At 36.7% G+C, this 26,126-nt stretch overlaps 1 pseudogene; it reads right to left on the bottom strand.

Annotated features, from left to right (window-relative positions):
- Positions 1–6,786: 6,786 nt before the first annotated feature.
- LOC129393527 (E3 ubiquitin-protein ligase makorin-1-like) lies at positions 6,787–15,674 on the bottom strand (annotated as a pseudogene).
- Positions 15,675–26,126: the final 10,452 nt, after the last annotated feature.

Raw genomic sequence — 26,126 nt, forward strand, 5'->3', positions numbered from 1 at the left:
GTTGACTTTGTCAAAGATCAGATGGTGGTAGATGTGTGGCTTTATTTCTGGACTCTTTATTCTTTTCTATTTTTCTATATGTCTGTTTGTGTACCAGTACCATGCTGTTTTGGTTACTGTAGCCTTATAATACAATTTGAAGTCAGGAACGTGATATCTCCAGCTTTGTTCTTTTTGCTTAGGATTGCCTTGTCTATTTGGGCTCTTTTTGGCTCCATATGATTTTTAAGCAGTTTTATCTAATTCTGTGAAGAATGTCATTGGCAGTGCAATAGGAATAGCATTGAATCTATAAATTGCTTTGGACAGTATGGCCATTTTAACAATATTGTTTCTTCCAATCCATGAGCATGAAATGTTTTTTCATTTGTCATCTCTGATTTCTGTAAGCAGTATTTTGTAATTTGTTATAGAGATCTTTCACCTCCCTGGTTAGCTGTATTCCTAGGTATTTCATCTTTCTGTGACTTATTTTAAATGGGATTGCATTATTGATTTGGCTCTCAGCTTGGAACTCATTGGTGTATAGGAATGCTACTGATTTTTGTACATTGGCTTTGTATCCTGAAACTTTGCTGAAGTTGTAAGTCATCAGATTCTCCAAGGTTGAAATGAAATTTAAAAATGTTAAAGGGAGCTAGAAAGAAGAGGCAGATCATCTACAAAGGTAACCCCATCGGGCTAACAGTGGACCTTTCAGCAGAAACCCTAAAAGGGGGGGGGTCTATATTCAGCATTCTTCAGCAAAAGAAATTTCAGCCAAAATTTTCATATCCAGTTGTGAATTTTTTATTTTATTTATTTATTTATTTATTTTGAGACAGTCTCACTCTGTTACCCAAGCTGAAGTGCAGTGGTATGATCTCAGCTCACTCCTGACCTCAAGTGATCTGCCCACCTCAGCCTTCCAAAGTGTGGGATTACAGGTATCAGCCACTGCTGCCAGCCCCAGTTGTGAATTTCTACAAGTCACTAAACCATGCCCTAGTTTTCATGTCTACAAAACAGAAGTAATAACAGAATGCCTAGTACAAAGAACTGTAAACTTTAAATGAGTCAATACACATAAAACATTTAGAATAGTGCATGGCAGGTACTAAGCACTCAATGTTAGTAGTGATTATGGTGATGATGATGATGACGTTGATAATGATGGTATCTGGTTCATCTTGCTCAAAAAGATGAACTGAGCTGTAAAGAATATGTCTTTTATCATTTACAAAAGAGACATAGAAAAGATCCACCAGTTTCTGATCTGAACTGTCAAGCTTACTGTTTCATGAGTAGAATGAGAAAGCAGACAAAGGTGATCAAGGAGATGAAAATAAATCACACAAGTAGAGACAAGCAAAACTGAAAGAAACCATGAAACTCCTGAAGCATGAATAAAGTATCCTTCATTCCAGATTTTTCAGTTTTTGGTTAGTTCTAGTGCTTCTGAGGTAAAACTTAATTTGTTTCTTGTTATTAGATGATTATGAAATTGCCACTTGTGTCCTTACTGTACACAATGCCCTTCTCCCCACAGCCATTTAGCTGGCTTTCTCATTCTTGCATCTGCAAAATGTACTTTTTGAAATGTGTATCATTGAATTTTTTTTAGCTACTCCAGTCTTTTCCATCTTGTTCTGCTTCTCTTGGCATTCATCATTTGAATCTGCCAAATCAGTAATGTGAACAGTGTTATAATTGGAAATATAAAATGATCTGAAATCCATAGGAAATTAGATTGAAGTGAATATAGGAAATACAATCACCTCCCAGACACAGAATGGATTTTTAAGGGCTCAGTAAGATATGCCCCAACCCCCACCAGGACCTAAACCAGAAGCATTTAATTACTTAGGGTTATCATTTCATTAACACAAATTCTTGATATTCATATCCAACAGCTGATCCTCAGCTTTCTGTTTATTTCTCTTTTTGTTGGCTCCTGTCTGTTCTCTGCGTCTCCGTCTTATCTCCTTTGTTTTTGTTTTTCCTTAGCTTCCGTCAAAGCTATCACTTCTAAAGCACTGAATTTTAAGCTCCCTCCTCAAATCTCTAAGGAGTCTGTGCACACTTTCTGAAAAAAAAAAAATGTATATCATACAGCTTAGACTCTAACGGTTAAAATTTTATTAATGGGAGCAGATTGACGGTATATTGGCACTTTAATTAAAGAGGGTTATGGAATGGCATTTTAAATAGCAACGCCATTTTCTAAATTGACATAGCTCCATTATGAGGAAAAATTATTAAATTGAACCTCAAGTCAAACAGTTTCTCTTCCAGTAAGATACGATATTTTAGTGTAAATTTTTAATCTTCTAACAAAATATTCACTACAAAATAAAAGGATTTTCCCTATTTTATTATTTTTGCCTCGAATCTTAATACTAGAGAGGCTCTAAAATTATTTCCAGATACTTCAAAAAATAAATTCTAAGTGCTGCATGACTAGAAGGAAGCAGAAATACATTTCTGGACAAATCTAGTGGAATAGCTACAAACTACATGTTTCTAAAAATAGTTGTTTCCATTTCTTTTGACAGATACATCATACCTTTCCTATGATCTCTCTTGCATCTTAGAAAGGAGCCTCGGGTCATTGAATCTTAGCACTAGAGAAAATTGCTTGAGATTTACCTAGAGTCAAACAATTTGGTCTGGTAAAGTTAGACCCACAATACTGGCCTTTAGTTAACAATCTGAGGCATTTTTCAACCATACCTTGCATTATTTGCAAATCAGCTCCAATATCTTATACTACTCATACAAAGTTCTTGACTCAAAAATCTTAGGATGTGGAAGTTTCATTACGATTTTGGCAAGGACATTATGCTATTTTTAAGATAATGAAAAAATCCTCTCCTTTGTCATTTTTAAGATTGGTGTCCTAAAACAAATCTAGGAACATATTTTTTACAGAAAACTTTTGAATTTTGGGTTTATTGAAAAAAATAATTTTGTTTTGCTTGGTTTTCAAATTATAAAACAATTCAAATATGTATACAATAGTAGAGAATAACATAATACATATATGTTTACTAAATATCCAGCTGTATTAAATTTTAAGACTTCAGTATCTGTACTTCAGCTTATTTTTAAGACAAAACGCAGAGGTGAACCTTCTGTGTATTACTCTGATCCATTTCTCTCTTTCTCTGAAGTAGCTACTATCATACTTCTCTCATTTATCATTTTCATGAATATTTTATTTGTTTACTGAATGTTCATGTATCTACAGGAAATATATAGTGCTTATATGGTAATAAATATAATAATCTAAACATAAGAATGTTGAAACTTTCTTGCAACTTGTTTTATCTTGTTGGTAAGTGTAGCTCTAGTTCATTTGTATAAATGACTGTCATTTCCCATTTTACAAACATGTTGCTGTTTATTTCTTCTACTATTGATAAACATTCTGATTGTCCTCAATTTTTCTTACAAATGACTCTATAATGAATGTTTTTATCACACCTCCTTCTGCATTTGTGTGGATTTCTCTGTGGTATGTACTTAGTAAAATAATATTTAGGTTATTTGGGGTGTTTTCTCTTCAAAATGGCTATACCAATTTTAGACTCTAGGTATACTTAGAGTCCATCAGAATGTACAGAAATTCTCATTTGTCTACATCTTCAACTACACATGCTATTCCCAGGTTTGTAATTATTTGTGCAACTAACATATATATATAATAGTTTGTTTATTTTAATTTTGATTTCCCTGATTACAATAGAGGGAGAATTACTGCATTAGTTTCTCTATTATAATAACTTACCATGAACTTAGTGTCTTAAAACAACAATGCAACTTTGTTCCCTCACACTTATAGAGGTCAAAAGTCTAAAATGGGTTAGCTAGGCTGCATTCCTTCTGGAAACCAGGACAACTTTGCCTTTTCAGCTTCTAGAGTTTGCCTGCATCCCTTGGCTCACAACTCCTTCTCCACATTCCTCCAACCTCTGGCTTTCATCATCACATACCCAACTACTTTCTTATCCTCTGCATCCCTCTTATATGGGGGCCTAGTTATTACATTGTACCCACTCAGATGATCCCAGGTCATCTTCCCATTTCATTATTCACTTTTATAGAGTCCCTTCTACCATGTAAGATAGCAGTTACAGGTTCCAGGAATTGGACGCAATCAGCTTTGGAGGGGGCCTTTATTTAGCCTACCAGAAATAGAGATTGACAATTTGGAATTTCCTCTAAAGACTTCATATTTATATCAATATACCTATTCTTCACCTAAGTTGTCTTTTGCCTAGGTGATTTGTGACAGATTTTGTTTTTGAGGGAAAATTTTATGAATAGTGTCAATTATAGACACTAAAAGTGTCTTCTATTCTGTGGTATGTGTTTTTACTTTTGGTTTTGTGCAATTTTAAATTTTTTACTGTTTTTAATTTGTATTCTTTGTGGGTACATAGTAGATGCGTATGTTTATGGGGTAGATGAGATATTTTGGTATAACCATGCAATGCATAATAATCACAACCTGGAAAATTTGATATTCATCCCCTCAAACATTCTTCCTTGTGTTAAAAACAATCTCACTGTACTTGTTTAGTTATTTTTTAAAAATGTAGAATTAAATTATTATTAAATATAGTCACATCTTTGTGCTATGAAATACTAGGTCTTATTTATTCTTTCTATTTTATTTTTGTACTTATTAACCATCCACACCTCCCCCACCTCCCCTGTACTCCCCTTCCCTGCCTCTGGTAATCATCCTTCTACTCTCACTCTTCATGAATTCAACTGTTTTCTATATTCATAGAGATACCACCTTAATGGTCCTGGATAAGATCCAGAAGAATTCTTTGGATTACCAGACAGTGACACTTGTTATTTTATCTTACTTTCTCCCAAACAAACAGAGTCTCTCTCTCTGTGTGCTAAGCCACCTGGAACTGAGGATGTGGTGATGCAAGCACCCCTGAGGCTGCCACGACTGGCACTGTGCTAGGTCAGATCTGAAGCTAGCACAACAGTAAGCCTTGTCCAAGGCCCTTCCCTTCAGGGCGGCAAGCTCCCCCAGACCCTGGGAGTGTCCAGAGATGCTGTCTGGGACCCAGAGACTGCAGTAAAAAACATGAACAATTTACCTGATGTTCTATTCTAGTGTGGCTAACCTGGCACTCAAACCACAATACAAAGTCCTTTCTGCTCTTCCCTCCACTTCCCATAGGCAGAAAAGCCTCTTCCTGTGGCCCCCACCACCTCCAGTCCACAGTGAATTCTACCAGACCACCACCAATGTTCACATAAAGCCCGCGGACTCTTCCATCAGATTTTGGTGAATGCTGCCAAACCTGGGACTGACCCTTCAGGGCATTGGGCTGCTCTTTGGCCCAGGGAAGGTCTGGAAATTAACCTAAGAGACCGGGCCTGGACTCAGGGACCCCAAAAGCCTGCTAATTTCTCTACCCTACTGTGGTCAAGCTGGTACCAAAGGTGCAAGAAAAAGTCCCCTTTACTTTTCCTTCCACTTTTCTCCAACAGAAAGAGTCTTTGACCATACCCAGCACAACTGGGATTGTGCTGGGTCACCCTAAACCCAGCAGATGTAAGAGCCCAAGGCCCACAGTGTACTCCCTGGGAATTGCTGCTGGTTTTTCAGGGCCAAAGCGCTCTTCAGTCAGCAGGTGATGACTCCTGTTAGAACTGGTTCCTTCCCTTCAAGGCAGTGGGCCAGGATGTATGTAGAAATGTATAGTCTGGAAGCTAGGGCCTCACCAATCTGCCTGGTGCCCTATACTACTGTGGCTGAGCTGACATCCAAAATGTAAGACAAAGTTCTCTTTACTCTTTGCTCTCCTCTTTTTAAGCAGTGGGAAGGAGTCACTTTCATTTCTGTGAGCTGCACTGCCTTGGGTTGTGGGAGGGATGGTACAAGCACTCCCTTAGCTATCCCCAGCTGGTAACTCCCTAGGTCACATGCCACCCTAGTCAACTGGCTCTGAGCCCAGCCCAACACTAGGAGTTGCCTAGGAATTGCAGGTTTTGTGTCCTACACTGGCTTTCAAGTTTACTTTGGACCCCAGAGCTCTTTAGCCCATAGTGGCAAGGCTTGCCAAGAAATCAAGTTCTGACTGCTGGGACTGGCAATTCCTCTCTGATTAGAGCTCGTCTTACTGCTCCCTCCATGTGTGGATGCTGACTGAGCCCAGGACAGCATTATTCTCCTCTGTGACCAGGGAAGCACTGAGTTCAATATAAAGACCCCCAGAAGCTGGGCCCTGCCTCCCCAAAATGCACAGATTCTCTTTCTGTGCTGCACAGCTGCTGCCAGGGTATGGGGGAGGGGTGGCATCAGTAATTCAAAACTGTCTCTCCTGCCCTCCTCAATGCCTCTTTTAAGGATATGAAGTTAAAACAAGATGCTGTGGTTGCTCACTTGGTTTTTGGCTCTAGTGATAGTGTCTCTCTTTGTGCAGATAGTTGTTAAAATTTGATGTTCCAGTTGGGTAGATAAATGGTGTAGGCTTCTATTCTGCCACCTTGCTTTGCCCTCCCCCACAGTTTTTAATTTTATTCACTACCCCCTAGTTATTAATTTTATAGTCACCTTCTCCTTAAGAGTATGTTCCTTTCTTATTTTTAAAAATTAGTCACACCCCTTTAAAGGTTTTAATGTTCTAGTTTCACATTTGTATTCATCCGTTCTCATGCTGCTAATAAAGGCACACCCAAGACTGGGTAATTTATGAAGAAAAGGAGGTTTAATGGACTTAGTTCCACTTGGCTGGGGAGGCCTCACAGTCATGGCAGAAGGTGAAGGAGGAGCAAAGCCTTACATGGTGACAGGCAAGAGAGCATGTGCAGGAGAACTCTCCTTTATAAAACCATCAGCTCTTGTAAGACTTATTTACTATCACGAGAACAACATGGGAAAGACCCACCCTTATGATTCAATTACCTCCCACCGGGTCCCTCCCATGACACGTGAGAATTATAGGAGTTACAATTCAAGATGAGATTTAGGTGGGGACACAGCCAAACCATATCAACATTTAAGTCTTTACTGTTCCTAAATTAAGTTTTCTGTATAATATGAATGAGAGTAATTTTTTTCCATTTGAATAAATTGTTCCAGCATTATTTATGGAATAATCCAGTCTTACACAGATAACAATGCTGCTTGATTTACATATATTCATAAAATTCCATACTGTTCCCAATGGTCTATTTGTCTTTTCCTGCATTGAGAATACACTATCTTAATCATTGCAGCTTTAAACTAATTCTTGACCTATAGTAGAACAACTCCTTCCACCTCATTATTCAAAATTGTGTTGACTCTTCTTGGTTCTTTCTTCACTCTTTCATATAAAGTTAGATGTCAGCTTCCTGGTTCCTTAAAAATTCCTGTTGGATTTTATTTTATTTATTTATTTATTTATTTTTTTTTTTTTGAGACCGAGTCTTGCTCTGTCACCAGGCTGAAGTGCAGTGGCGTGATTTCAGCTCACTGCAACCTCCGCCTCCCAGGTTCAAGCAATTCCCCTGCCTCAGCCTCCCAAGTAGCTGGGATTACAGGCACACACCACCACGCCTGGCTAATTTTTTGTATTTTAGTAGAGACAGGGTTTCACCATGTTGGCCAAGATGGTCTCGATCTCCTGACCTCGTGATCCACCCGCCTCGGCCTCCCAAAGTGCTGCGATTACAGGCGTGAGCCACAGTGCCCAGCCTCTGTTGGAATTTTAATTGGGATTGCACTGAATTTATAGATAATTTTGAGGAAGTATCAACATCACTCTGTTATTGTAACTTAATTCATGAACACTCTCTCTACATATACATACACACACTGGTTGTTTTTTTCTTTTTATATTTTCAATGTTTTATAATTTTCTCCAGAATGGTTTTGCTGCTTTTTGTTTGTTTGTTTGTTTGTTTGAGACAGAGTCTCAAACCGCTCTGTCGCCCAGGTTGGAGTGCAGTGGTGTGATCTCTGCTCACTGCAGGCTTCACCTCCCGGGTTGACGCAATTCTCCTGCCTCAGCCTCCCGAGTAGCTGGGACTACAGGCGCCTGCCACCATGCCCGGCTAATTTTTTGTATTTTCAGTAGAGATGGGGTTTCACCGTATTAGCCAGGATAGTCTCAATCTCCTGACCTCATGATCCACCCGCCTCGGCCTCCCAAACTGCTGGGATTACAGGCTGCCCCTCTTTAATTAAAAATAAGAGGTAACATTGTTTTTGTTCCATTGAGACTGGAATTTTTGTTTTCTGTTTACTTTTTCTTATTATTATTGGTGCCTAAAAAACCCTTTTAATAGTTTGTCCATAGATGCTATTTTAAGTTCTACATAGATAAGCATGTCTTCAAATAGGCATATTGTTATTGTTTTCTTTCCAATTCTTACCTCTCATATCTTTTCTTGACTCTACTAAGGATTTCATAGTTTTTAACTGTAAGCACAATCTCATCATCTTCCTGACTCTAAGGAAATCTCTAAAATTTAATAATTGATTGTGATGTTTGCTTTTTTTGATTGGTATTGTTTGCCAAGTTCCCTTTTTCTTTTTTATTTATTTTTTGTTCTTTTTTTTATTTTCTAGTTCCCTTTTTCTTTTCTTTTTCTTTCTTTTTTTTTTTTTCAGAAAACTAACTTTAAGATTTATTTTTCTAACTTTTTTTCAAGAGGGAAAACAACACACTCCTTGGGGAAAGGTGAGGGGTTGAAAAGACATGGCCCTGGGTAAAAATTCTTACGCCAGCACCTGGAGTTAACAGCCCTGCCTAGGAGAGAACACAGGCACTGCCACACCACCACAGGGAACAGCTGCTGTCTGGGGTCAGCAGACCAGTTCACACGCCACACAAGGTTGCTATAGATCCAAGTCATAAAAATCTTCCAGCTCCTCATGAAACAAGTCGCACTCATCTTCAGAGTCTGTTAGTTCATCGTCTCCAACTGCAGCCAAAAGCATAAGCAACAACTCACCCAGCTCAAAGGTGACAACCTCTTCTTCATTGTTGTCAAAGGGGCTGCTGTTCTGTCTTTCCTCAATGAGTTCCCAGAAGTGGTTCCTTCATTGGGCCTGGTATCTGCTTGATGTTCCCACTTTCTGTCTCTGTGGCTCCTCTCTACGGCCATCAGGGTACACATGCTTATAAAAACTGTTCCCTCCAAACGGACAGCTCCCATGTCCTTCATCAAAATACCTGCATGCCTTGTTGCTCATTGCCTCCTTGTATTTCAGAATGAGTTTCTGCTTCTCTTCTTTCTCCTCCACACAGTACTCACTTGGAATGACAAAGTTAGATGTGATCCGACATTCTGGGCAGGACTTTATGATCTTGCTCTCAAACTGCTTAGCACTCCTCCACTTGCGAATGCACTTAAGACAGTAGGTGTGGTTGCAGTTGAAGAGGATCCCGAAGCGGTGCTCTCTGGGGTTGGCTTTCTCATAGATCATCTCCATGCAGCTCTCACACACCATTTCCTCACTGCGCTGCACAGCAAATGAGAGCTCCATGTCTTTCTCATGGGCCTCAAAGCACGATTTTATATGCTGTGATCTCTGGGCAGCATCCATCAGATGCAGGACCTGCAGCCACACATGTCACACGAATCTCCGTATACACACAAGTTCTCCCGATATCGGCACTCTCCCACTGCAGCATAGGGGCACAGCTGCTTCTTTGTTTCCACGGCAGTTTGCTCTTTCTCTGATTCTTCCTTGGTCACTGAGCCCTGCAGGGGTGCTTCAGTGCAGGAAGGCGCAGTGCGGCCACAGTAGGGTTGCCCAGGAACAAACTCAACAGCATTCACCCAGCCCTCTGAACCTGCTCCTACAGTTACAAAGTTTGAATTTCTTGACTCAGCTTCACCCGTATTCATTTCAACAAGTGGTCCGACTATCCATGAGAGACTTGAGGAAGCAGCAAGGGACGACTTTGTAGTTAGCTCTATAGCAGTTGCTTCTTTCTGTTTCAATGGCTTGCTATGTTCATATCTGCAGCAGTCTCCATAAATACAGTACCCTCGCTGCAAACTCTTGTACACTACATTATACGGACTGTCAGAGAGGTCATGCAACTTGCAACAGTTATCTCCTTCCTTATAAACCCCATGCATAAAATACCTGCAGGTGACCTGTTTAGTCCAGCTGCCGCCGCTGCCATCGCTGCCGCGGCCCCCTCGCCTGCCCCCTGGGGACAGAATGGTGACGGTGGGGATCCTGGTAGGGGAGGCCGCTGCTGCCGCCGCCGCTGCCGCCACTCCCGCCCCTGATGTTGTGGCTGTTGGTCTGAGAGCTGCAGCCTCCGCCATTACTGTTTATCCCACACAGAAAAGGCCCCGGAACTTCCGGGACCAATAGTTCCGGTCCAGCTGTTGGGAGAGGACTGAGAGGCCCGGCGAAGGGAGGGGTAGGACACTGAGGCACCCGCTCAGTCCCTGCCTGCTCCACGTCTAGTTCCCCTTTGCTAAATGCAAGTTTGCTAAAGGTTTTTATCCTGTATGGTAAACTTCATCAAATGCGTTTTCTGCATCCATCAAGATGTTTATTTCCTAATCTTCTTCAACCTATTAATGTAACATCTTTAACTATAACCCATCCATAAATTCCTAAGATAAACACCTACATAATATGATCTATGTAGTATATTTCCTTTGAAAACTGCTGAATTCATTTGCCAATATTTTCTACAGAAATCATAGGAGAATTTAGTCTATAGTATTTTTTTCTGATCTGTATTTTATATGAAGATCACATTTGTCTACATTCTCTATTTTTAAAATATTTTTATATAAGATCAGGATTATCTGTTCTTAGAATGACTGGTAGAAAATATTTTGTAACACAGGTTCGTATTAAGATAGCTAGGAAGGATAGATGGATGATAGGCTTGAGCAGAGGGATTTTGATTAATAATTCATTTCTTCAATGTTTGATGATTTATTGACATTTCATGTATTCTTGAATCAATTTTTGTAATATTTTTCTACAAAATATCAATTTTACCTAGGTTTTCAAATGTTCGTACTATTCTCATTCTTTTTTAACCTGTACTATATCTGTAATTATATCCCTCTTCTTTGTGCTTCACAGTTTTATACCTCAATCTTTTTAATGGCTTATTAAAAATTTTTTGTTTAGTTTTCCTTTTTATAGACTGCTTTTATAGAACAGTTTTTGTTCCTGTTTAACCCTATATTTCTGTTTTTTTTGTTTTGTTAATCTCTACTCTCACTTTTATTGTTTCCTTTAAGCTACTTTCCTTAGGCTTATTCTATTGCTTTTCCCCAGCTTCTTAAATTGCATGTGTAACATATATCTTCACTCTTTCGTGTCCTTTCTTTGCTGGAACTCATACATTTTGGCATATAGCAATTACCTTTCAGTTCTAAATACTTTTAAATTTTCATTGAGATGTAAACAAAAAGCTACTAAGAAGTGCAGTTTGTCCCCAAACATATAGTTTTGTTTGTTGTAAAATCGCATTTCATCAATAAATCCTGATTTCACTTTTTTTCTGATGAGAGTATGTGGACAGTTATTTAAACGTGTTTTACAAACTAATATGTAGTCAATTTTTGTAACTGTTGCATAGTACTTGGGAAAAATATTTTTTACATGTGTTAGGTATATGTTCTAATAACTAACTGATATGGTTAGGCTTTGTGCCCCTACCCAAATCTCATCTTGAATTGTAATCCCATAATCCCCATAATACCCATGCGCGTGTCAAGGGAGAGACCAGGTGGAGGTAACTGAATCATGGGAGGCAGTTTCCCCCATGCTGTTCTCATGATATGAGTTCTCACAGATCTGATGGTTTTATAAGGGGCTCTTACCCTTTCGCATGGCACTTCTCCTTCCTGCTTCTTTGTGAAGAAGGTGCCTTGCTTCCTCTTTGCCTTCCATGGCGATTGTAAGTTTCCTGAGGCCTCCCCAGCCATGCTGAACTGTGAGTCAATTAAACCTCTTTCCTTTATAAATTACACAGTCTCAAGCAATTCTTTATAGCATATGAAAACAGACTAAAACACTAACTCATAGTTGTATTTTGCTAATTTGGCAACTAAACTATTCTAGTCTTGCAACAGCTTTTCTTTCTTGTTTCATCAAATGGTTTTTGATAAATTTGTACTAAAACCTCTCCTTTTTCTTCTTTTAATTTTACATCTTTTCTGAGTGGCTACTGAGAATTTTATAAATTTTTATAACAAGGTATCTAATAATATTAAATATCTCTTTCTCCTAAATATCATAAAGGTTTTAGTAAACTTTACCCAATCAAATACAACCATTATTTTATGGTTTAAGTTTTATTTTTACTCTTTTTAAGCATAAAATGGTGTATTGTTGTTCATTTAAATTTAAGTAACATACTTCATCATTTTGGGTGATTGTGTTATTACTTTATTACATACCTTGCCTCTGAGTTTTCTTTTCCCATGCTGATGCTAAAATAATCCTTAAACATTCTGTGAAGATCTAGAGATGGTATACTCTTTTAATATTTACAAGTCTGAAAAGTAACTTTATTTCACCTTCACTCTCAAATAATAATTTAGCTGGGCATATTATTAAGGGGTGATCGCCATTTTTCCTAAACATATTGACTATATATCTTCACTCTTTTTTCAGTCTTATACTGTCCCTGCTGAGAAATTTGATAAATTTTTTACTCCTATATAGGTAATCTGTCACTTTGCTCTCATAGCTTTTAAAATTCTAGAAGGTTACCTTTCCTTTCCCCCACGTGTCTACCATCAACTATAAAAATCAACTATAAAGGGAATTTTGATGGAGGGAAACAGACTACAAGATTCAAACTTTTATACTTGTATTTAATAATAAGATCCAACCTGAGTCAAAACATCCCAATTTACTTAATAAATAATTATGGAGTATTATATTTGCCAGACAAGCAGCTAGGTATAGGATATACTATGTCTGACATGGTTTATCAAGATACATGGAGGCAGAGGCATAGGCACACAGCAATTACACTTTATGGTCCTGAATGGCAAGGTTAGCATACACCATTCGTTTCTTTAATATTGTTTTGTTGAATAATTCTTATCTTCAATTTAAACATTTTTGACTTATTTATATTATGTGATAAAGTTTACCATGAAAGCTCTGACTTAATTTGGCCTAAGAAAAAATTGATGTATGTATGAATAAATCCAAGAGTCCCTGTAACTTATTTATTTATTTTGCAGCTTTATTAAGGTATAATTGACAAATACTATTATAAATATCTATGATATACAACATGATGTTTTGATATGTGTATACACTTTGAAATGATTACCATAATCTTGCTAAACTAACATATCCATCACCTCACATAGTTATCTTTGTTTTTGTGTGTGTGTGTGTGTGTGTGTATGTGGTGAAAACATTTAAGATACACTCTTAGTAAACTTCAAGTGTCTAATGCACTATTATTAACTATAGTCACCATATTGTACATTAGATCTCTAGAATTTATTCATCCTATCTAACTAATCTTAACTAATTTTGAAACAAAATGTCCCCATTTCTTCAACTCCCTTGCCGCTGACAACCAACATTCCACTCTGCTTCTATGCTTCCCCACATGTAAGTAAGATCATGCAGTATTTGCCTTTCTTGCCTGGCTTGTTTTACTTAGCATTATGTCCTCTAGAATCACCCACCTTGTCACAAATGTCGGGATTTTTTTCTCTTTTAAGGTTGAATATTATTCCATTATTCATATGTATCACCTTTTCTTTATCTACTTGTTAATGAACACTTAGGTCGTTTCCATATCTTGGCTATTCTTAATAGTGCTGCCATAAACATGGGAGTACAGATATCTCTTTGATGTACAGATTTTATTCCCTTCTGGTATATATACAGTAGTGAAATTGCTGGATTATAGATATGGTAGTTCTATTTTTAACATTTTTTTAGAAACCTCCATACTATTTTCTATAATAGCTATAAAAATTAACATTCCTAACAACAATGTACAAGGATTTCTATTTTTTTATATTCTGACCACATATGCTTTTGTCTGTCTTTTTGATAATAGTAATTCTAGCAGATGTGAGGTAAAATCTCATTATGGTTTTTTATTTTCATTTCCCTTATGATTAGTGATATTGAATGTTTTTTCATATACCTGTTGGCCATTTGTATGTCTTCTTTTGAGAAATGTCCAATCAGATTCTTTCTCCAGCTTTTAATTAGATTATTTTTTCTTCTTATTGAGTTGATTGAGTTTCTTATATACTTACTTATTAACCTGTCATCAGATTACAGTTTACAACATGGTTCTTCTTAAATTCTGTAGGTTGTTTCTTTATTCTCTCAATTGCTTCCTTTGTTGTCCAGAAGCTTTTTAGTTTGAGGCAATCTCATTTGTTTATTTTTGCTTTTGTTGTCTGTGCTTTGGGGATTATATTTAAAAATTATGGCACAGACCAATGTCAAGAGGCTTTTTCTTATATTTAAGTCTTTAATCAAATAGCATGGTGCTGACATTTGAAACACACACACATATAAACCAACTAAACAGGTTAGAGACCCCAGAAATAAATCCATCTATTTATGATCGATTGATTTTCATTAAAAATGTCAAGAACACACAACAGGGAAAGGACAGTCTCTTCAATAAACTGTGTTGGGAAAACGGGATATCCACATGCAGAAGAATAAAATTGGACCTTTATCTCAAACTACACACAAAAATCAACACAAAATGGATTAAAAACTTAAACATAAGATGTGAAATGTAAGATTCAAAAACTACTAGAGGAAAGTATGCAGCCCGGATCTACTGGGGCAAGCATGGATCCTAAATTCACTAGAATCTGAGGCCTTGGGGGCTGGCCTGGTACCAGGGTTCACTGGGGCAGGTCTGGTGCTGGAGTCCACAGCAAAGTTAGGTGCTCACTTTAATCTTCTTTTCCCACACAAAGGGTATCTCTCTCTGTCTCCATCCTATACTGCCTGGGCTTAGGGGAGAGGTGACACACATAATGTGATACTATCTTTCCTAATCTCTTCAATGCGTCTTATTTCTGTGCTCCATCCAGGTGCTGTAATAGCTCACCTGGATTTCTTAGTTCATGTGAAGGTATTTTTGTGCACAGATAGTTATTCAAATTGATGTTTCTATGAGGGGGCAAGTGCTGGAAGTTCTATTCACCATCTTGCTGACGTCTCCTATAAGGTGATTTAAAAAAAAAAAAAAAAAAAAAGCTCTCAAACAAACCAGCGTTTTCTCTAAAATCATTCTGACTGATTATATGAAACACAGTTTAAGGTGAAGGCCCAGCCCAAGAGCCAGACACATAGAACTGCTCTCACATCTATGGAGCTGGGACCATAGAGCCAAGTGATGCTGATTTAGCTCCAATTATCTTAGCCTCAGCTGTGTGTACTTAAGGAGGACATTTGACACAAATGAGGCAAATGAGGTTCTTATCTCCAAATGTGAATTCTAGTCCTAAACACTGCTTATCTCCTACTGCCAATTCTAACTGAAAACATGTAAACTTGACACCTATGAAGAGGTCACGTTTTTCCTTTATACAGAAAAGCAGAGGAAATTGGCCTATAGACACACAGAGAATCAAACATAGGAGATCTTACAGCCTCTGAAAGAAAGCCCCAGAAGAAAACACTTGCCTTAGTTACTCTAGGACTTCCAGTAACTTGTCCCAGTCCCTCATCAGGTCAACAAACCATCTTGCCTTTCAGGTTGTGACAGAGCTCTTTAAGATATTTATGTATTTTATGTAATGCAATTTAAGTAGATGTCTGCTATTGTCAATCTGAAGGGGCATAAATATATGCCCATTTAGTCTACATAATTTTTCATAATAAAGTTCATTGATATTATTGATTTCTTAACAGTGCTATAATGCCTTGAGTTTATGCAGTATTTAGACAACTCCATGCAAATTTCCCAAAGTGCTATATGAAGACACATCACTGAAGAAATATCTTCTACTCTCAGGGATGTTACAGTCTAATAAGTGATTGAATTAAATATGAAGAAAAACAAAATATTTTAAGAAGTATGTTATGTAAACTTTTCTCTGTAAGCATCAGCATTCCTAGTGCTCATATTTTCCAAAAAATGTATTTGCCCAAATTAAATTAAAGATTCTAGCCAACTTAATACATTATTTGTGAGAGCTTTTTTGATGAAGAAAATAAGATACATTTTTGTTAATTCAAAATAATATCTCCTTTACTTTGAACATCATACTTCTGTCAAAAGCTATTTATTTATATGTACCCTCTTAGTTAGCAATAAGAATAATACCATGAGTAAATTACTTGGCAGACGAAGACTTTGAGACCCAGTAAGGTTAGGTGGGTCTCTAAAATAGGAGACCAAGTATATAAAAGAAGCCTTAAAATATTTTCAAGAAGTCCTTGAGATAATTTTTTCTTCTCTATATTTAAATAATAAAATGAATCACAACACAGAATATGTGATATCTATTACATAATGTTTCCTCTTTTAAAAGTATGTATATTTTACTAAAACCTCGTGATTTATGACTGCAATAGTATATCAAAATTCACCTAGCAAGGAAGCTTCTAGAAATCATATAGAAGAGTTGCCAAAGCTTAAGCTTAATTTTTAATTTTCAATTTTAAGTTATTTTTGAAAAGTGTAAGTAGGAAAACATGTAAGTTTTTAAAAGCCATAGAATTCCTAAAATGATTAAATAGTATTAGGCCAGCCATTGGCAGTAACCAAAGGCAAAGAAAGAGGTATGCTAATAAATTCATAAACCAAACAGTAAAGTCAAAACATTTTATGAATCAGTATCTGTAGTCTGTACTAAGGAAGTATCAAAGAGTTAGGCTGGCAAAGAAATACAGAGAACAAGTAGATTTCCTAGAAATCTGGAAGCCTAAGACTTGGACAAGAAGCAGCAGGTCAGCCTGAAGGGGATCTTGAAAACAAGAAAAGGCTCCAGCAAAAAGAGAGAGAAACAAAGCAAAGAGCCAGAAGAATAAAAATGGACAGAAGCTGATAGAGCAGGTTTTGCATGAAGCATCTTTTCTCTGCTTATTAGGATCTTCAGAAGAAAAGAGCAAATGGCTTTCAGGCAAAGCTTGAGAAGCCAAAGGTTATTAATTCTCTGCTTTATAAGCTATACTCTCATCCTTTTCTTCAAAGGCCTAACATCTGTGTCACTTTTGTAAATCTAAAGACTCACACTACAAATTCTGCAAAGGTGTCCAAACCAACTCATTAAGGATGAAATTATTTTGTGTGAGTAGAACTTCACTGTAGACTATCAAAGTAATGTGAAGGCAAGTGAAAAAAGTGTATACCTAGTGGCTTTTCTTTTTTTCCCATACTGGGGTGAGGAAACTTTTTTCAAATCCACAACCAACTGTGATCTAGCAGCTAATATTTGGTTTACGGTATGGTGGGAGAGATCCATTTTATAGACATTACTGTCTACTATAGGGAATACAGGATTATTTTTCTTCTTAGAAATGTCAGTTTCTCAGCTTCTTGAGGCTGCTTTGAATTCCCTTAGCTTCTGTGGTGATACTGGTGTTGTTTATTCTTCCTTAACAGGGAGGGAAAAGGGCAAGGACACACAATGGTCCCCAAGAGTCCTTGTAATTGTGTCTGCAAACAAAGACCAGTTTGCTCAGTTTCCTCACCTGGGTACCCTCCCACCAGGTCAGCTAGGAGTTAAACTAACTCCAAGCATTGTCTCTCCATATTGCCTTTACCAAAGTCAAACGGTCAGGGACTCGAGATCTCATGAGAATTGCTTCCTCAGATCACTGATATTGACATGAAATAACATATTCGCTCTTTTGAAAAGGGGGAATTTTTTATATTTCTTATTACCATCTGAAGATCTATTCCTAATCTTATACTTGCAAAGGATGTTTATTGTGCCAATTAGTCAGAGAAGTTGTGAAGCTAAACATTTACCTTTGGTAATACATGACCTTCTTAAACTGGATTCCATGAGAAAATTAGCTCAGTAGGAGATTATTTGATTGGCTATTTTCTCAGTTTTCCAGTTTCACGTACCACCATACCACATGCATAGGAGAAAAGAGAGTTCATGACATATAATAAGTGCATTGGGGCAATAGGGTTTAATTCTCCCACAGAATCCCTTTGGAGAAAGCCTGCATAAAGCCTCAATGTTCACATGATTTTCAAGAACTGTGAAGGACAGGAGATTTTATCCTACTTGCAAGCTAACAAATTCATTTGCCAGTCATTTAGATGCTGGTATAAGACATGAGACTCCTGGATCAGAGGCATAGGACTTTACTACTCACAGCACAGCACAGCAGGCAGCATTGGTTTCATGTTTACATTGTGATCCTTCGCCCTGTAAGTTTCATGGGGATAATGGGGAGTAGTTCAAATGGGTGTACACGTTCTCTAGGTTCATGTAACTGCTAAAGAACCCTATGGTTCAAAACCCCTAATTTTTGAAAGGGTCTGCTAGCATATCTGCCCAATCATTTACCCAGAGAAAAATATTGTCTTTACTATCTTGGCTAGGGAAAAATTCAGCCTTCTACTCCAGAGGGAGACAGTATCTCTGTCTTCTGAAACTATTTGCTATATCAATCTCCTTGCAAAAAAAAAAATAGTTCAGAGCAAAAGTCTTCAAGGCATCTTCACAAGACATGCAGAAACTCAAGCAACCCATGGAGAATTGTTGCCCAACAATGATCACCCTCTCAAAATCAAAGATGTTTCAGTCCCATGGGTATGCTTCCCCCATTCTCTGATTTTAAAAAAGCTATATAAAAAGGAGTAACTATGAGTGAATATCAGTCATGGCAAACAGTGGCTGTGCAGAAATTGTCTCTTAACTTGAAATAACTGAGAAACAAATTAATCTTGGTAAATCACATAGCAGACAAATTCAGGTTGGATATAGATAGTGCACACTCTAAACTATGTGTATTTTTTTAACCTCTTACCAAGAACAGCCACCATACTACATGAATAAATGAGACACGAGATAGCCTTCATAAGGCTACAGTGTTTAATTTCTTGATTTGGGGGCCTATGACACAGGATTGCAGCTGTGCTAGTCATCAAGCGTCTGAGAATTGTACACAGTTTTGGCAGCCTCTGCAGGCCAGCAGTGAAAGAAATCAAGTAAAATCTCTCGTTCCTAAAGGACCCCTGGCACAAAACTTGTCAGTTACACTGGGAGTCCTCAGAGAGAAATTTATTACAATTTCAGTTTCTGCCATAAAATTTTCTTTGTGGTATTTTCCTTTTTTGGTTAATGAGTGAGATGTCTGAGAGAATTCTGAAGCCTCGGCCATATGTCCCATAGTACAGTGGAAGACACAGGAGTTGACCCTCGTCTCTAAAAGAATAAACAAATAAAATTAACACAAAAACTAATATATGAATATAGTCCTTGTATTGAACCCCCAAAAAAATTTTTTAAAGACTTGAATTAAATGAATCCAAACTGATGAATGAAATTCTCTCATTATAACTTTGTTAACAAATCCATTTAAATGGCAAAAATCAAACCTCAAATATGTATATATTCTAGAAATATATTTGTTGCTAACAGCCTGAACTACCTCACATATTCTCTTTAGAAAATGACAACATAGAGTCATTAAAAGTATCCCTAGTTAAAAATTAATGTACCTCCTCCAAGCTCCTGATATTGGCTATAATTAAATAACACATAGAAAAACAGCAGTTACTGCCCTCGTGAATCTATTAGTTTGAATCATTTTTTCATTCAGTATAAAATTTAATTGCCAAAATCAAGTTAAAATAACTCAAAGGGAGTATTAAGTTGATTCAGCCAACTCTTTTAAAATAAATATAATTCTATTTCTCTAATATTTAGGATTATCTTTATCATTTTAAAATTACTTCCCTCTTAGAGTTACTGTTTTGCTATCAGAAACATATATAGGTAGATAAAATCCAAAGATAAGTTGTTTTATGTTTACATAAATATATTATTGATAAATTTGTCAAATCTATAATTAAGTCATACCATTCAAATAGTATCAGGAAACAGTTAAGAACTAGAAAATAAATGAAAATGCTATACAGGCAGGTCATATATATCTGACCTAATCTATGCAATAAACCATACATAGCCATACATATGAGCACACACTCATTTTGGTTTATACACACTTCTAACAAATTTAAATATGTGGTTCTCAGGATTGCAAAAAGATTGAAAGATCAAAATAGTAATAGGGAAAATCATATTGCAATGCAGACAAGTGAAAATGAAATAAAATAGGCCAAGCACGTGAAAATTTTCTCAACATAATTAGCATCACAGAGAATTGCCACATGACCCAACAATCACAATCCTTGCTATATGCTGAAGATAAATGAAAATAGTCCACACGAAATGTTATAAATGAATGTTCATGGCAGAATTCTTCATAATAATTGAAAAATGGGAAGAAGCCAAGTGCCCCATCAAATGTTGAACAGGTAAATAAAATGGGTACATCAACACAATGGAATATTATTTGGCAATAAAAAGAAACAAAGTACTGATTCATAGTACAATGTGGAAAAACCTTGAAAACATTATGCTATGTGAAAGAATGATGTCATAAAAGCCTACATATTGCTTGATTCCATGTATATAAATGTCTACAATAGGCAAAGCTACAGAGACAGAAAGTGGATTAGTGGTTGCTAAGGAAGGACTAGGGTAGTTGGGAGTAACCCAACTGACTGTTAAAAGGTTAGTACTAAAGATTTTCTTTTGGGGGTGGATAAAGTTGTTTTAAAATTGATTGAGTGTGCTGGACATGGTGACTCGTGCCTTTAATTGCAGCTACTCAGAAGGCTGAGACCAGAGACTGGCCTAAGCAACAGCAGAGTGAGACCCTATCTCCACAAAAAAAAAAAAAAATTGACTGAGGTCATAGTTGTGCGTCTCTGTGACTATACTAAGCATCATTGAATTGTACACTTTTTAAGTGGGTGAATTGTATAGTATGTGAATTTATCCCAACAAAGCTGTTGCAAAATAAATAAATAAAAATAGATTACATTACAAACAACAACAAAAGACACCATTAAACTCTCTCTGTGCTTTGTCTAATAGAGTTTCCAAAGGCAGAGCATTTCTTCTATAATTGTATATTTCTGTTAAAGAAAATAATAATTATTCTTTGTAAACTATTTCTAGCATCCCTTGTACAATTAATGTGGTTTTTAAAAACACCACCTTAATCTCTGTAAGTGAATTGAAAAAATCTACACATTTCAAATAAGATATTTATAAATATCTCCTAAATAAAACCATATATACCCTACTTCCCAAGAATGTATAATAGAGTACATTATTAATTATACTGTCCCTCTAGAAATAAAAAACAATGTAAAAAAAGAAAAATGTTTGATGATGGTATCGTGCACATTTTTGTAGATTCCATTGTAACTACTTTATTTGCTTCTCTAGGCTCTTCATTGAAAAGAATGCCAAATGCCTCTGGAAGTAATAAAGAGACTGAACTAATCTAAAATTCTGTTTGAAACACTCAAGTCATTTGGAACCAATATATGTTGTCGTTATGCCATTCCAGTCTATCCTCATTCCTGTCCATCCTCAATTACCGTAGGTAAATGATACAGTGTTAGGAAAACTAGCCCTAGCAATTTCTGTAACACAGTGTGCTTAATATGGTTCCCCATAAGCTCTATCCTTTAAACATTTGTTAACTCAGCTTCCCTAAGTCTTTCTTTTAAGTGATTGAAATGGAGCAGTAGACACAGCTACTGTGTATTAAAATGCACAGTGAAGTATGATTCTTCTTTTACCAATGGTTTGCATTATTTAAGGGTTAGAAGCATGGAAGAAATTTGCATATTTTAGAGACTATTAAGTAAGGATACATGTTTCTGAATAGATTGTAGATATAGCTGTAGGAAATAGCAACCTAAACCTAATATACACACCTACACACGCACACACTCACAGACAGTATGCTCATACACACACACACATACACCGGTTGAAAAGAAGTAAGAATCTCAAAGGATGGGACCACCCCTGAGAACAAACCAGGCTGTTGTTCCCCAGGCTGGAGCACTGAAAGAATCTATGAAGTTTTCAGCCTGAAATAGCTAATGGCACCTGCAAACAGCTTAGAGCCTGAAAACTATCAAGCAGTTGTCTGTGCTCTAAGGATAAGACTCTAAAAAGGAGAATCAAAATCATTTGCTCAGAGAACTTTTCTTTTCATCAGAAGAAAATGACATTAAACAAATAAATACACAATACACCATACAAAATCTCTTAACAGTATGAAGAAATAAAGCAAGGAAAGAGAATGGAGAACAATGAAATGTGTGTGTGTGTGTGTGTGCGCGCGTGAGTGCATATGCACACACACTAATGTATATAGGGTGCACAAGAAAGACTACCAGGAAAAGGCGTTATCAAAGTAGAAATCTGATTAAAATGAGAGAGTGAGAAATGCAACACTACGGAGGAAAAAGATTGAAGGCAGTGAGGAGTGCAAGTATAGTCTTTTTTTTCTATAAAACATCGATTTTTAATTTTGTAATTAATGTGACATAGCAAAATAAGAATGTTTTTATTTCTAACTTAAATATTTTAGTCAAAGTTGCATCAGAAATCAAATACTTCTTTGACCTTTTCCAAAAGACTTATTAACTACCATTATAGTTGTTAGTATTATATAGTAACACATTGCTTAAAATACATTATAAACCTTTTTTCTTTCTCTTTATATATGACATATAAAACTATGAATTTGTAACATGATTCATATTTGAAAACATTTTAAATGGCATGATGACTTTCACAGAAAATGCCACTGGAATCACATAAAACGTTCAAATGCTTGAAATGTTTCAAATTTTTGAAAGTGCCAAGCACAAGGCTTGACACATATTAGGTACTGCACTTTGTTCACTCATTCTCTCATATATTCATGTACTTATTCTAAGCAATTCAGGATTAAGGAGAAATTGTACAATAACAAGAATTACAAGCACAATCTTTTATCAACACATTTGGCATTTTGACAAAGACTTTGGCAATGGAGTGTGGAGAAGATGAGAGGCTGATGATCAAGATTTCAAACTGTTTGGCTAAATTCTACCAAGTAAAGCCCCGGTTAAATACTCATTGCATTTCTAAGTCCAAAGCCTTCATGGCAGAAACAAGATTTGATTTCTTATGTAGAAAGGAAGGGAATTGTCACCAGAATGAAATCAGCAACGGAGAAAGTAGCTGAAGGTGAAATTAGTGAAATATCAAAAAATAAATAAATAAAGCTATGATTAAGATTTTGTGCTAAGTATAATGACAGAAGAATTTTAACAGCTTTTAGAGGACATCTGATACAAACTGAGCTTCACTTTTAAAAGATTACCCTGGCAATTTTGTGGAGAATAGACTCTAAGACAAGAGTGGAAAAAGGTAGATCGGTTAGATGAAGATCTGGGCACATGAGAAGGATAGCTTGAATTAGGATTCGGAGGTAGGATTGGCAAGAACAATCAGGCTGGGTGTCTATTTTGTATACTGATTCAAAATCATTTATTGATGAATTAGAAGTGGGTAAATGAAATAAATAAGAAATTACACCTTTTCTTCCATGGCTGATTGAGTGAAGGAGGGTGCTGTATACTGAAATGGAAAAAACAAAGAAGAATGCATTCAAAGAACAGAGTTAATCAATAGTTCTTATTAGCAGACATTCAAGTAACAATGTTGAATAGGCAATTGGATACATGTCTGGGATCCAGAGCAAATGTTAGAATTCAGGACAGTTTTACAGGACATCAGTTCATGGTTGATACCTTTGTTAGGGTATAATCTAAGCTACTATTACAAAAAGATCTAAAAATATAATGACAGAAGTTAATTTCACTTTCATATAAACATCCAGTGGCAAGGGGCTACCCATGTAACTCTTGAAATTAGCATATTTCTAGTGAGGCTCGCTTGATTTGACTCACCAATCCTAGGCAAAGCTGTTGCTATTTTAGAGAGAAGGAAGTTCCTTTCCTGAGTTGACCCAGAGTACATCTCTTTGTCTTTGAACCATAACCACTTTTCACATAGTGAGTCCCATCATCAAATTAGGTATCCTGTTGTTACAGCACTTGTGTGTTCAAACTTACACACCTATACAGTGCCAGGCTCTGTGGTAGACTCTGAATATACAATAAATAAAAGAGATTTGGTGCTTGCTTTAGAGAGAATGAAATCTACAAGGGAGACAGAATAACATCAAAAAGTGATTCAGTCTACAGGATAAATGCAATGTTTAATAAAGATACCTAGGAGAGAAATGCCCTTAAGCTCAACTTTCAGGTTTCAGCTTATAGACCCCTACCTGCTGGCTTACAAAATCCTTTGTTTTCCAAATTAAGACCTTCCTATCTATCCTATATCTGGTATTTTCCTTAAGTTCTACATTTCATCATTGAATACCACCCCATTTGGTCCAAGTGAGTTTCTTTCTTTTTCTCAGAATAGATGAAAAATTATCATCTTGTATTGAAGCTTGAACACTTAAGAAGCAAAAGGGTTCTATCATAAGAGGCTTACAATCTGTGTAGCAAGCAATGTCTGTAGAATGAATAAATATTGTATCTTGTCTACATTTGGGGCTGAATATCAGCTTCCATAATGACTTATTGGAATATTGTTTGCTAAACACTTTCGGTTTTTTTTCTCTTTCCAACTTTTATTTTAGGTTCAGAGGGTACATGTGCAGATTTGTTATGTAAGTAAATTGCATGTCACAGGGGTTTGATGTATAGAGAATTATGTTACCCAGGTAATGAACATAGTACCTGATTGGTAGTTTTTCAATCCTCACCCTCCTCTTACCCTGTACCCTCAAGTAGGCCCCAGTGTCTGTTGTTGCCATGTTTATGTCCATGACTACCCAATGTTTAGCTTCCACTTATATGTGAGAACATCCTGTATTTGCTTCTCTGTTTCCGTGTTAGTTTGCTAAGGATAATGGCCTCTACCTCCATCCATGTTGCTGACAAGGAAATGATTTCATTCTTTTTTGTGGCTGCACAGTATTTCATGGTGTATATGTATCACATTTTCTTTATTCAGTCCACTGAATATTTTGAATATAACCCCTGCCTATACACAGTACTTACAAAATCTATATGAATGCAATGGTAATTGTCACATGGAAGACCATGTTAAAGCATTAATAAATTCACTATAGCTTTTTGATAGTATGTAGTTGTTCAACAAAAGGGTACAAAAATGGCAAGTATTAATTTTCCTGTTTATATTTGTGTTTCTTATAGTCTATTCTTCCCATGGCAGCCAAAGTAAATATATTAAAAATAAATCCAAATCATGCATTCCACTCAGAAAACTCAACTGACTTCCCATTTCATTTTATAACCTGCAAGTTCCCACATGATTTCTTCTTTTTCCTGCATTCCTCATCTCCTTCTGTTCTTTCTCTTGTTCACATGATTCTAGTCATATTGGACATAATGCAGTTCCTCAAGCTAAGTAAGTTTCAGTCTCTTGCAATCACTGTTCTCTCTAGAATGTTCTTCTCAAAGATATTTAGCTATCTGTCTCCCTCACATTCTCATTACCTTCTCAAATGTACAAGAAAATACTGTTGGAATCTCATCTAGACCCCTTTGACAGACTGCAGCACCATCCTCAGCTGCTGTTGGTGTTGACTGAACAAAACTTACACCTGACCCTCATTTATCCAGACCATTGATCTCAGCCAAAAGAAGGTGCCTTCCCTCTAGGTCATGCCACACCACCTCAGCAAGCAACCAGCTGACACAGGCTACCAAAAGCCCAGAGGCTACCTCAAGAAGGGACGGATTCTGTAGTACTATTGCTGCTCCAGAATTTCCTGTGGTTTACCTGAAAGTCTCCAGCCAATCCCACGTTCTTGCTGATCTTCCACCCAGCTCTCTCCTGTTTGCCTCACTTCCCTTGTGCCCATAATCCTTTTCCTCAAATAAACCTTTTGAATATGAATGTCCATCCTAGGCTGTACTTCTAGGAAACAGACCTAAGAGTTGCCTTCCTTAACCACCACACACCCAAGAACTCCCTGTCTCTCTTATCTTACTTTACTTTTTACATAGCACTGATTGCCATATTGCATA

Source organism: Pan paniscus, chromosome 10, assembly GCF_029289425.2.
Source record: "Pan paniscus chromosome 10, NHGRI_mPanPan1-v2.0_pri, whole genome shotgun sequence".
Taxonomy (NCBI): domain Eukaryota; kingdom Metazoa; phylum Chordata; class Mammalia; order Primates; family Hominidae; genus Pan; species Pan paniscus.